Genomic DNA, 13,562 nt, shown 5'->3' on the forward strand with positions numbered 1-13,562 from the left:
GGTGGACATCAGTGCTGCAGTGAAATTCCCAAGATCAGTCTGCTTTAATAACAAATATAGTTAAATCTGACCTGCATTCTAAATAAATACCGTTAGGTGAAAACATCAGTAGGCATTGAGTTATTGATACAATCCCTAACAGCCAGAATGGAAGAAGAGCATGCTGGGTCATCCTGGATCTGAGCCTGTTCTGTGTATTTACCTACAGGATGCAATAAATGTCTACAAGGCTGAGTTTGGACCATTACATCTAAAAGAAAACATACAATCAGTGATTTTTTTATTGTTTACATTAATATACAAATTTTCTAAGTATTAACCTCACAGCAAATAAGTAGAACAATATAATAAACAGGCTTTAGTAGTTAAACAGGCGTTGTGCACACAGGTGCTTTGTGTCCCGGTGCTGGTGGTATCTAGGTCTCAGAGTTCCTGTCCTCCTGCCGTCTTCTGTTGTCCTCAGGATACGGATTGATGTTTCCTGATGATGAGGGAGGGGCCGTATGTGGGCTTCAAACTGGTCCTGGATAACAGTGGGAGACCTCCGTTGTCTGAATACTGAGACCAGAGGGTTGGTGAGATGCAGATCTTCTCTACCTCATCTAGAAACGGAGTTGGTTCAGGGAAAACTTTTCCAAAGACCAGTTCCATGATGTCATCGCCATATTCTGCAATGATAGACGATAACTTTAATGACATATTTTGTTTACAAGCAGCTTTAGGAAAGTCGTTTCTTTAGCTTTCATGTTTATAGTCACGTTTGTGTTTGTTCACAAGTTCACTTTGCTGCAGTGACTTCATATTCCTACAAATGTAATAAAATAGTGACACTAAAATTATACAAATGATTCCTTATGAAAGGAAGCTCATTAGAGAGCAGTGCAGACAGACTTACTACATGCTGCAGCTGTTTTTGTAGGCCAGCTGCTGCTGAACTTGGGGAAAGTTATTCTGTACACGTCCAGATCAGATGGTCGATTACAGAAAATAATGTAATTCAATAATTTCTAAACAGACTAAACAAGTAAAACATCAAATAAATCACTCTGCTGTCATTAGACGGAGTGATTCAGGGGGTGAGGTGTTCTTAATGATGAGGGTGGCTGAGGTGTCATCACTCACTTTGGTCTGGTCCAGACCGTCTCTTTACTGGTGGGTCTCCTTCCTCAGTAGGTCACGTGAAGCTTCAACATCTGAACGTTCTGTGTTCCTTAGAGGAGAAGAAAAGTAACATTAGCAAGCTGGCTAAATTATTTTTTACTAGCATCTCAAGGCCTTGGAGAAGCAGATCTTCACGTACCTAAACATCAGACCAGTTTGTCCCAGCTGAGCTCATCAGGGCGTTAGTCTGACAGCCTGTCAGTGAAACACGGCTCCAGTCTTCTGGATGTTGACTCTAAAAAAGCAAAGGACCATTTCTACTTTTGTTTTAATTATTTTACAGCTGATTTGATCAGCTTTCCGATGCTCACGCTCATACAGACAGTGAGCTTTGCTGCGTCTGACTGATGCAGTTAGTTTTTATATCTGCAGTGAGACAAAAAACTAACCTCACTTCACTCAGAGATCGTTCTTTAAAACTCTATTAAATCCACTGTGTTGGCGCACTTTAATGACTTTGTCACGCTGCATTTTAGCTGATATGGGACTTTATTTACTGGATGCTAAGATTACATCACACTCACGTAGAATAACACACAGACTCTCTGCTGTTACAATCATTGGGAGGTTATCATCTGGTGTAAAAGAAGGCGTTGATCAGAAATCACGTTTTATTCCACGAAAATCAGCCAAATCCACATTAATCTGGGTGCTAACTTTACTAGCATACTGTGCTAGCGATAGCAAGCCGGATGCTAACGCTTTAGTGCTGCTAATGCCCGTAAATCTAAAGTAAAGTTTGTCGACATTTTAGAGTGATATGAAGCTTACCGCTCTGCTGCTGTGTCCCGTTGCTGCCACATTCAGATGGAAAAAACTCCTTTTAGATAGATGAAGCCCTCGGTACTTGGTCAGTAGCCTGGAGACACCGAACGAACCACGCGCGCGCGCACACACACACAGGCTGTGTCTCAATTCAGGGTCTGCATCCTACCTCGGCCGGATTCGTCGGCCGGTTACGTCACAGCGCCGCGACTCGGCCTGTCCCAATTCGAAGACTCCTTCAAATGCGGTCGACGAATGCGGCCTTCTTTTCGCCTGAATGAAGGATGGGTCGAGTGTATCCTTCAATAGGTAGCATTTCCCAAGATGCCTTGCGGGCCGGCCGGCAGAAAAACTTAAAAACAATGGCGGACAGTGAAGCGGGAGCTGTCGGAGAGGATTGCGCATATAAATGTAAGTATAAACTTGAAAACTGTCAGTTTAAGGACTTTTTGTGATACATGAACGTTATTTTAGTTAGAAATGTTACAGTAAAAGTGCTTGTATTGCGGTCTCGGCTCGTATGTTCGGCCGCGCTTGGTGTCGTACTTCTCCCACTACGTTTCCCCCTGATTTTAATAGAAGTTTGTATTTTAGGACCAAAAGAGAAAACCAGGGAATTTATTAAGCTTAGGGCGGAGATGGACCACATGATCACCGGAGCAAAGTATTCGGCGGCTGTGGCATGGAGGTACAATAACATCTCATATTTTAAAAACTCGTTTGAGTATATTTTTTTCTGCGAAAACATGAAAGGAATAACCCGTTGTCCTCTTTTCTCTTCCTGTTTCTTTTCTTACATGTTTGTTAAGACTATTCTGGAGAAAATGGGCATCCAGGGGAAGGTGCCAGCGATGAGCTTCTGGAGCTGATCTGGGAGGACATGAGGCTGCAGAGCAGCAGAGAGCACAGGAGAGAAGGAAGAACTTTGACAGCTTTTTACTTTGCTAGAAAAAAATGGTTAATGAAGATTAAACATGTACATGTAAAAGAAATATCTAAATAAAATCAGTTCTGCATTAAACTCTTGAATTTTATTTTTGTTTACAAATGAGAATTGTTTACTACAGGGTATCCGCTGGGTCTTGAAAAGTCTTAAAAGGTGATAAATCGGTTTTGGTCAAATTAAGACCCTTAGAAAGTATTAAAAACTATTATCACATCTTTGCTCAGGCTCAGCTAGTCTAAAGTATTTTCTCTGAATTAGCTCTCCAACAGTCAAGGAAATGATTAACCCCCAGAGACCCACGGTTGTAATATTACAACATCAGATTTAAGTCTACAAAAATAAACCTTCCCCATTTTTTTTCTTTTTAAAACCACATTTACATTGCTAATAGGTCCTATTGTTCAGTTCTGCAACACTATTGGCTGTTAAAATGTGTAAATAGGCCCGTTTATCTGGCCTCCTAGAACAACATGTGAAAGGTTAAAAAAAGATTTTGCAGTTGTTTTCTAAATTTGGGTTTCTGGGGGTTAAAAAGCTAAATAAAACGTCGAGCTCCATCGTTTAAAGTTCCTTCTCCCTTCTGCCCAGCGGTTCCACGGTTGCTAAGCGACGGAACGTTGGCCGAGGGAGTTCATGAAGGCTAGGCCTGTCCAAATTCACAGCCGTTAACATCCGGTCTACCCGGCCGACGTGGGCTGGGTCCTCCGTCGCCCGGGTGGGCTGGGTCCTTCGAAGGATGCAGACCCTGAATTGAGACACAGCCACACACACACACTCACACTCACACACACACACAAACACACACACTACTTTTTCTTCTGTGTTTTTTTTAGCAGTAATGTCATCAGCTCCTGGGTTTAAATACTGCCCCACCACCCTTCCTTAAAACGAGGAACAGTTTTGAGCTGTGTGTGGCTAAAATAACCAGACATTCTGCATTTTTCCAATAGGACTACAAAAAATCTTAGCGAGAAGAAAAAATGGCGGATTGGCTCTGTGTTTAGCCGAGGGCCATTACCATATTTGGTAGTTATCCTGACGAAATAGATGTAATAGATAATGTGAAAAACTGAACGGGTGGACAAATATGCCCAAAACTTAATTATTAAATATCTAAATAGCAACTCCAGTGAATAATATAAGCCTTTTTGCTCACTTAGACACTTAAAATGTGAAACACACTGTGTTAATGGATAAAAAAGTGTGTTTTTCATGTTATGTCTCCTTTAAGTGTCCTTTTTTCATTCTGGGCTCTCTAGGAAAAAACAACCATCTGATCATCACTCATCTGATCCCTGCCTTGTCTACTTTTCTATTTTCTTTGAATCACTTTATCCTTTACTATTAGCCCAGGTCTATTTATTATTTCTATAAAATTTGACAATGTTTTCCATTTGTTACTGAACCTTTTCCCAGACTTTGGCAAAATAAACAACTTACCCTGAAAGTGTTTAGTGGCTGGCTTGTGATCACTAGAAAAAACACAATTCCAGTGAGATGCTGCCAAGCTGGAAGGCAGATTTGTGAAAAGTGTTTTTTAGCCCTCTGGTTCTTAGTGGAGGTTCAGAGAGCAGGAATCTGCATAATGAAAACCAGAGCATCATTGGATGAGAAACACAGTATTTTACTGCTGCTTTAAGTATATTTAACATCTTGAATGTGTGTGTGTGTGTGTGTGTGTGTGTGTGTGTACTGTATAGCCTTTCTTCCTCCCTATGTAGTGTCTTATTTTCCAACAAAAACAGTGGGGTGCTTTCTTTCCTCACTGAATCTGAGGGTTGTTGTCTTAGAGGTAGTGTGCTGCTGCTGTTTTGTGAAACTCTCTTGGGCTTCAGTGTGTAGGGCGGTGGTGTTTTCTACTCTGGAAAAAGAAAGTTGCCTAAGAATATATTGGAGAACATGTAAAGTGACAATGTTCAGTTTTTACCTTTAATCTATGGAAATATCCATCGAAAATGAATGAAAAGATGCCCAGTTGTTGAAAAATATTGACAGTTTCATAATGTATAAGCATAAAAATCGGGTCTAAAATACATGGGAGCGGGTCTAAGTCTGTGGGCGATGCCGTACTGGATGCCATGTTTCCTAGTACGGAAACCCATGAGGACAAAACACATTTCCTTGTAACACGTGGTTACAAAACTTTCACCAATAATAAATGTTTTGTTTTAAACATTTACCTCTTCACTCGTTCCAGTGATGAAAGGGAGTCTGATGTGCTCGTCATTTTGCTAGAGGTTGCACTCCCAGGGTTTTTGACCCTAATAGCCATCCGTTGGTAAGGTCTTGCTCGAACACAAAAATAATGCTTGCTTGCAATGATTTAGGTATGTACTGCCCCCTATTGCCAGGGAAACTACACACTGCCACTTTAAGTACATTCTTAAATGGCACTTTTTGTACTTGTAAATTACTATTTTAATTCAGGAAGTACATTTAGGTTAAAGGTGCATTATGTAAGAATGCAAGAAAGCAATCTTGTGGCCAAGTTTTGGCACTGCAGTTCATTTATATAAACAGACAATTTCTCACTCCTGTGAGTTTCATGGCTTTTGCCAGTTATGGATCAGCGCCAGAAGAGTCAAGATGACAAGCAAACATGAGTCATAAACAGTATGTTGATAAGTAGATAGATACATTGTCATATCTACTGTTAGCACTTTTGAGTGTTTTATGGTAGGGAGCGCTTACTACACTAATTACGGTAGTATGCCTCCGGCCTTAGAGGAAGTGTGGTTGTTTGTCTTGCTGTTCGCTTGCTTTTATAGTGCTGAACGACTCATTGAAGGAAGTAAAATGCCACAATTGACTTATTATTCACTTCACAACATACATTTCATTGTAATGGCGTTTCAGTCCGGTTTTGGTAGCGTTGGCCCGCCTCCGAGCAGCCAGGTTTTGTTCTCAAGCCTTCTCAGGAAAACGGATGTCTCCGAGCACGTGGGCGGGGCAAAATATGTGCAGAGAAGTTCGTGGTGTTTTCCTTTAGTTAGTAAACAGAGGCGGCTGTGTGTGGTGTTGTTTGTAGAGAGTCTGATATGAATCTCACTGTTTCCTACCGTCTCACTGAGAGTGCTGCAGCAATCTGTCCTCGCCTTCGCGGCTGGAGCAGAAGGTCCAAGCAGCAGTCAGTAAAGATGTTTACTACACCTCATCCAGACTGATAAGGAATCACACATTTAGTAAGCACTGCTGGCTTATTCTACTCGCCAATCAGAGGCTCCCTCTATAGGCAGGTCAATCAATCGGTAGTGGGTGTGTTGGGTCAGCTTTGCACAAAGCGGACCACTGGAGAGCAGATCGTCATTCACCTCTGACTACCAGCTCTCCACCGCCCACCTGCTCACCTGGACACACCTGCAGCCAACTCCCTGTGCTCATCTCCCAGCCTTTGTCTCTCGATCTCCCGCTCAGCCAGACCTGACCTGCCTCCTTCCTTGGCTTCCCATCTTCCTGAAGACCGCCAGCCTCCTCTCCCCTTTTGATTATCCTCTGCATCACTATCCAAAGACTAAAATCCATTCCCTCTCCAGAACACCCCGAAACTCCTCAACCCTCTGGATCTCCGTTTTTTTCTCTCTTCCACAAAGACTTTAATAAAATACATAGAAGCTTTTACTTACCTCTGGTTCTGTGGTGATTCTTCATGTCGTGGCTCAAAAAACTACCCTCTAGCTTTACAAATTCTTGACAGTCCCCTAATTAATAATACTTACATGGTAATTACATAATACGTTCAAATGTTTCATTGTTTCTGAGTTCTTAAATAGTTATTACCATGTAACTAACGTTCAAGTCTAGTTTTTATTTTTATTAATCATTCCCAGTAAATATTGCTTTGCACAATTATTACATTTTATTACAATTATACAGTTTATTTACACAATAATACACTTTAACTTACTATGTATTTACCATGTAAGTACTTAGTAATTAGGGGACTTTAAAAGGAAGCGTTACCTAAAAGGTAATTCTTAAAAATTACAAGTGGATGTGAATGCTTTTGTATAGGTATTAGATGGGTGTAATAATAGATTCATATATAGTTCTGAAATTAGGTAATTAAAAGTAATTTGTAGTTCTAAATGTGTTCATACCACTTTAAGTTGTGCTTTTCCTTCTATTATGGTGACTGTAAAATTGCTTTAGCAGAAAAGTAAAAATTGCTTTTGCTCTGCTTAGAATTCCAACAAAATACATCAGAAGTGCTTCAATATTCTTGTCCTTTCTCTGGTTTTCACAGTTTTAAAAGCCTATATTCCATCAGATTTGTCCTTTTTAGGATGTTCTGTTGTTCCTGAAGGTAGCGGATACACCGTAGACTCAATACAGGAGGAAAAAGGCTGGGTAGATGAGGTATTGTGAGCATTAAGGAAGTAATTATTTTAGAGGCTAACATCTTTCATCTGTTTGATACAATGTGAGTCCACCACACTAAAGGAAAGCTTAATCTTCCAGAGGCCATTTTAGGCAACTTTAAACATTATTTCAGCTCAGTTCTGTTGCAGCTGGGTGGATTAAGCAAACTAAACCTGCTGATGTGTTTCAGTCACTTTCAGTGCTGATCTGCTGAAGTGTCGCAGCTTTTGTTCAACCAGACAGCAGCTTAAAAGCAGTAACACCAGGAAGTGCATTAGTCCACTAGATGGTTAACTTGCACTTCCGATGGGAGTACTAGTGATAATTTGCAAACACAACATTGATGAAGATTATGAAGATCAGCTGAACCACTGCCAGATGAAATATTTAGCTGACTGAACAACTGACTATAAATCTAGTTTGCAAACAATGCCAGTTATGCAGGTTGCAAGGTCACGCGTTATGGGGTTTAAATAGAGAAGATTGAATGATGGACTAAAGTACTTCCTCCCCATTTATTTTTTCTGAGACCGAATTACCTCCTGTGGTGACAATGTGCCTCAATAGACTAAACTATAGAGTTGGAGAAACAAATGAACTGTGTTCTCATCTTGGGTTTTCTGCACACAGCGCTTGTACCTTACGTTCTTTTATTGGCTCGTTGAAATGAAGGAAAAAAGGTGATAGACATAAAAAAAAGTTTGAGTACAAGAGTGAAGAGCGTGGCCTCATAAAAGTCAACCATCTGTATATGTTACGCCCCAGTCTAGGAGAGAATGCGTAACCATATAAAGGGTAACCCACAAAGCAAAACCGGAACCTTAAAGTACCAGTCAAGAGTCAGTGGAGTGATTTATTTACACTGTTTACAAAAAGATATATATACAATTTCTAACAAACTTAAAACACTGCATTTGCTTCAAGGTGAACCAAGGCCAAAATAACAAACAAAACACAACTACCTCAACCCCCAAAACACTGACTAAGCCCTAAACAAACAAAACAGTAAAATAAAGACATGTGTCTAAACCCTAACTCCCTGTCTAAGGAAAACAAGTGAAAAAGATGTCAAACAAAATGGCAGTTCACCTCTACTCAGCAGCAACAAAACAAACCAATCCAAGTAAACAAAAAAGAACAAATCACTTCCACAAAGAACCTTCTAAGACCTCAGAAATATTCAAGTACCACCAAAAATGGAAAACACAGAAGAACTGGGGGAAGACTACAGCAGTCTTACTGCCAACAAACACAATCACTTCCTTCTCCCCCCAACTGGAGGCGTGAAGATCTGGGGCTTTTAACGACTCTGGTAACAGGAGGAGCCAATGGATGTTTCCCTCCAAAATCTGGTGAGGATGTGGCAGGCTCTTCAAAGATCCTGATACAGGAGGTCTCACGCCGTAAAAAAAAAAAAAAGCAAGGAAAACAAAAACAGCAGGGCTGAAACAGTGTACCGTATTTTCCGGACTATAAGCCGCTACTTTTTTCCTACACTTTGAACCGTGCGGCTTATAATGAGGTGCGGCTTTACTGAAGATTTTCCTTCACCTGCCAGGGGGCGCTGTAGCAGAAAGTGAAACAGGTGGAAGTCAAAAGTGGAAATCGAAGAAAGTGCTCATTTTAATTTAGCACATGCAAGCAGCCGGCACGACGAATAATTTTTTTCAAATCCGTACCCTCTCATCATGGTAACTACATGTATGAGTTCATATGTTGCAGCATTTAAGTTGAAGACCATCGATCTGGCAGTAAAGGAGGGAAACAGTGCTGCCGCACGTGAGCTTGGCATGAATGAATCCATGGTTCGGTGCTGGAGACGGCAGCAGGAAGAACTCATTCAAGCCAGCTTCCCCCGGGGATGATGACAGCAACACGGACAGTGACACTGACGTCGCCACAGAAAAGGTATGCGACGAAGCTCTTCTGAGGCTGTTCAACTCCGACACTGAAGAAGAAGACTTTAATGGCCTTAATGCGCAAGAGGAAGATGAGAGCGAATGACTTTTTTCTGGTAGGCACCTGGCATGTTTTGTGTGCAGTTTTTATTTTCTAATCATCCAGGGCTTGTTAATGCTGTGTCAGCGCTGTTCTTTTCTTCTTAACATGCATGCCATTTACCTGTAATAACATGTGAGTTCTGTTTTTATTTTATAACCATCCAGAAATATGAATGCTATCGTTGCTGTTTTCTTTTCTAAACTTGCAGGCACGTTCACACGTGTTTAAAATGTGTTTTGTTGAATTAAAACAACAACAAAAAACCTCCATGTAGCATCTTTCTGTCTAATTATCTTATGTAATGGCCGTACATGCGCTGTGCGCCGGAGACCTGCATGTGGCTGCTGCGCCGCGGCTTGTATTTGAGTGCGGCGTGTGTGTAGAAAACCTGTTTTTTTGTTGGTGCGGCTTATATTGAGGTGTGCTCTATAGTCCAGAAATTATGGTAATTTTGTGTTCTTGTCAAATTGATAGTTTTCTCAGTTCATTGCATAATAACCAACGTTGGTTGAGTCTGATATTTGACTGTAATAAAAGTCTAAAGATACAGAAATGGCTCATGTGCATCTGCGACAAAGAAAAGGTTAGAACGTAACAGACTGCATTGTTGTTGACATTTTGCAGTGCCATTCCAAATGTTCTGGAATGCTAAAGCCTTTTCATATCTGGATTTTGTTTTATCGACTCAACAACAACGTCCTCGTTAGGCTGCTACCCTTATTTCCCCTTTGATTCACAGTCTAAACAGAGATGGCTCAATGTTTGCTCACACGCAGTAAGCTGGCTTTGTGATATTAGCTGAGTGACAACTACTGTGGTCTGCTGCCCACCCCACATCCCACATCAGACATGCATGCTAATTTGGCTTTGTGTAAGAATCTGTTACTGGGTCAGAGTTGCAGATCAACTGTGATCCCATGCCTGGTCTGTGTACGTCTTTACATCCATCACCCGACATTTAGAGAATGACCCAACTGTGTTTCCTGGAGTTTGGTGCTTCGGTGTCTTTAGATAGTTTTCTTTAATGTTTCTATGGGTACTTAATTATCAAGCATTTCATAAGCTTCAGCAGCTTTTCATTGAAAATTACACAATGTTTATGCAAAGAGTCAAAATTTACAATGCTGGTTATTACTTTTCAAGACGTCTATAGTTCACCCTGGCATGCTGTTAGTAGAGTTTTGTTCAAAATCCCAACCATTGGCAGCCTTTTCTTCATACTCAGTGCTTATAGTTTAACCTCTTGATGATTCACTACATGTCCTCATGGGGACTAAAGTCTGGAAAGTGTCCTGTCCACATGGACCAATACATTTGATGCCTTGTTCCCAGAGCCACTTATGTCTGGCTTATCCTCGTTTCCTGGTGCTTCATTGTGCTGGAAAAGGCATTGTTCATCACCAAGGTGTTTTTGGATGGTTAAGAGGAAATCTTCTTTACTTGTGGCTAATGCTAATCTGTGAGTCCACTCATTTGACTGAGATGCAACCCTACAGATGATTTGTCTCAAGGCACTTTTCTACTGGGAGGACACAAGTCTTATTGGAGCACTCGGCTTTTTGAGATTAATCAGAGAAAGCTACTTTCCATTTTCCTCTGCAGTTCAGATATGAATATTTTTCTATTTTTTGCTGAATTTGAGTCTGTCCCTCACATTTGTCTTGGAGAGAAGTGGCTTCTTTGCTGTCCTTCTTGACTCCAGGTCATCAATCAAAACTGCACGTGGAGACGTGTGTCTTCCTGCTACAATTTCTGAACAAGCTCTGCACTGGTGGTGCCTCAGTCCCACATCTGGATCAACTTTGGAAGACTGTCCTGGAGTCTGCTGTGCTTTCTTGTGGGTCTGAAATGTATTTTTTAAGGGGTTAGATTCAGTCATTCATTTTGGACTAACCCCACAGAAACTGAGGACTTTTTGTGTCATTCTCATAAATTTTGGTCAGAAAGGCAGTCACTTATTTTTTTGGTCTTTTTTCTACTTTTAGAATATGAAATAAAAGGATACAATGTTCCCTCATCCCCCATAAAAATACAGTGTTTGTATTATGTGCAACTCCTGCAAATTCAGAAATTCCTGTTTTAGTGCAAATTGTTTCACTGTGTTTCTTTGATTTGATAATGTAAATCGAAAAAAAGAAGATGGCCTAATTTATGTGAACAACAAGTAAAGTCTATCATCTGTGAGAAAATGTCCTCTAATAGCTCTCTGGGGATAAGTTTTAGTTGAGGTTAAATGAGATGATTCATTCTACACTCTCCTGCTGTTTATGCATGTTTTATCCTCATTTATAATATCCAACAGCCAGAAAAGTGTCAGATTTTTTCCAAGTGCTGCATAAGTAATGAAATGAACACATTTGCCAGAGGCGCAGATAAGTGTTTCCTTTCTGATGTGTCCGTTTGTTTTTTTAGGAGTGTTCTAGGGGTGGGACCTCAACGCGTTAACTATGATTAATTAATAAAAAAATAAAAAAACAACGCGTTAAAAAGAATTCACGCATTTAATCACAGCTTGCATTTCAAGCAAGGCGGAACCTTTGTCCGTGCATGATTTCCTTGTAGACTGAATATCATTGATGCACTCAACAATGCACAGTGCTCTGCTAATGGCTACTAAAACGGAATAAAAACGGAAAGAAATTGTCTTGCTTGGACTGGTGCAGGATTTAGGAAAGACATCAGTCTCTTCTCTTAACTTGTAAGCTGTCTTCTCGATCCCCAGTGAGCCGTGGCGGATGGCTGCTTCCACTGAGCCAGGATCCTCTGGAGGTTACTTCCTGTTAAGAGTTTTCCTCCACTGTCGCTAAATGCTTGCTTAGTGTGAGGATTGCTGTAAAGCCACTGACACCAGTCAGTGACTTGATGCAATTTGCTGGGTTCCTTAAATAGGAAACGTTTTACTGATTGGCTTAATGAACTGACCTGTATTGGAATGTTTACTATGTGAAGTGCCCTGTGACAACTCTTGTCATGATTTGGTGCTATATAAATAAACTTGAATTGAACTGAATTGTATTGTATCAAGTGGTGCACAATACAATGTTTTTTGTTGTGTAATTTTAAACACATACTTTATTGAACAACACTTGTTCAAAATAATACTAAATACCAACATTTATTTTCTGAAATAAGTTCATGTAGAAAAAGATTTTAGGGGTAAAACTTGGTGAAAAGTGAAGCACTAATTTCCTCTCACTCCTTTCAGTTTCATGTATCACCTAATTTCTTCACACAGGATGTTTTTCATAATTCTCTTTATTCATTAACTCAGGGCTGGGATGATAGTCAATAAATCAATGAATCCTACGATATATGAAAACAAACTCAATCATTTTTCCAGTCTCAGTATATCGGTCTTCATCAACATATGACCTGCATACAAACCACACCCCCTTAGCACCATTTTAGGTCTATGACTCGCGTTACTTGTGGTCACTTGAGTAAGTTAAATAAAGGTTTAATTGTTGCGTTTTAAAAAAGTGTTCTATTATTACGATAAAGGGTTGGGCGGTATGGCCTAGAATCAATATCACGATATATTGAGGATTTCACCTCTATAACGATAAATAGATGATGACTACAGGTATGCGCAGAAACAAAAGTTGTCCACTAGATGGGGCTGTCACATGTATCACGTTGAGTCTCTTAACTCATTCACTGCCAGCCGTTTCCTGGTCGGTAAAGCCGCTTGCTGCCAGCGTTTCTCACAGTTTTTGCATTTTTTAATAGTCTAACAGAACGTTGTGTGCTAGGATAATGTTGACGCCAAATCTACCAAACCAAAGCGGAGACTCACCTCTTACATCAGGAAGAATCCGCACGTTTTGATCGTTATCCTTTCTTTCATAATCTGTTGTCGAATTGTGATCGGCAGAAGCTTTTCCGGTTCGCGCCTCACTTTTTTTTACAGCAACAGCCCAAAACGATCTCCTAACACATGGGTTTTCTGCTTCCTGATCATGTGATGTGTGACGTACGCGGATGAAGATCGGCTTTAGAGCTGAGATGTTTGTTCTCGTGGTGCAGGGGCTCGTTCTGATGCCCACACAGTAAAAAAATGTAAATGACGACTTTAGTCGTCAGTGGCGGTGAATGAGTTAAAGGGACATGAACGCTGCCAACCTACACACATATTTTTATTTGTTTATTATCAAATGCATTGACAGGGGAACAATTATCTCAATAAGAATCAGAAATTTTAATAACGATAAATTTTCTATTTATTGCCCAGCCCTGATATGTTAACATTACAAGAGGGGTTATTTTGGTCTTGATAATGCCGACAATAATATCGTTTATCGTAAATAATTTGTTGGACAATATATCGTCC

General features: G+C 40.4%; 1 protein-coding gene and 2 long non-coding RNA genes across 7 annotated transcripts in view; 2 read left to right on the forward strand and 1 right to left on the reverse strand.

The window, feature by feature from the left end:
• The window catches only part of LOC129163656 (uncharacterized), a 3,077-nt gene extending 1,073 nt beyond the window's left edge, over window positions 1-2,004 (reverse strand). Inside the window, exons 1-4 of one of the 2 annotated variants that reach the window (XR_008563452.2) lie at window positions 1,933-2,004; window positions 1,301-1,396; window positions 1,123-1,210; window positions 1-668 (exon numbers count right to left, since the gene is read on the reverse strand). The exon at window positions 1-668 is cut by the window's left edge and continues 1,073 nt beyond it. This is a non-coding gene — a long non-coding RNA (uncharacterized lncRNA). Of the gene's footprint in view, window positions 669-1,122; window positions 1,397-1,932 lie in introns of both variants that reach the window. The other variant, XR_011517200.1, reaches the window with a different exon arrangement.
• Window positions 1-13,562, forward strand: part of stxbp6 (syntaxin binding protein 6 (amisyn)) — a 102,391-nt gene that overhangs the window by 37,148 nt on the left and 51,681 nt on the right. The gene's annotated exons all lie outside the window — the stretch shown is intronic.
• On the forward strand, window positions 2,235-2,947 carry LOC139063893 (uncharacterized). Its single transcript, XR_011517199.1, has 3 exons — window positions 2,235-2,337; window positions 2,521-2,614; window positions 2,736-2,947. It is a non-coding gene; the product is annotated as an uncharacterized lncRNA (long non-coding RNA).

Source organism: Nothobranchius furzeri, chromosome 18, assembly GCF_043380555.1.
Source record: "Nothobranchius furzeri strain GRZ-AD chromosome 18, NfurGRZ-RIMD1, whole genome shotgun sequence".
NCBI classification, from domain to species: domain Eukaryota; kingdom Metazoa; phylum Chordata; class Actinopteri; order Cyprinodontiformes; family Nothobranchiidae; genus Nothobranchius; species Nothobranchius furzeri.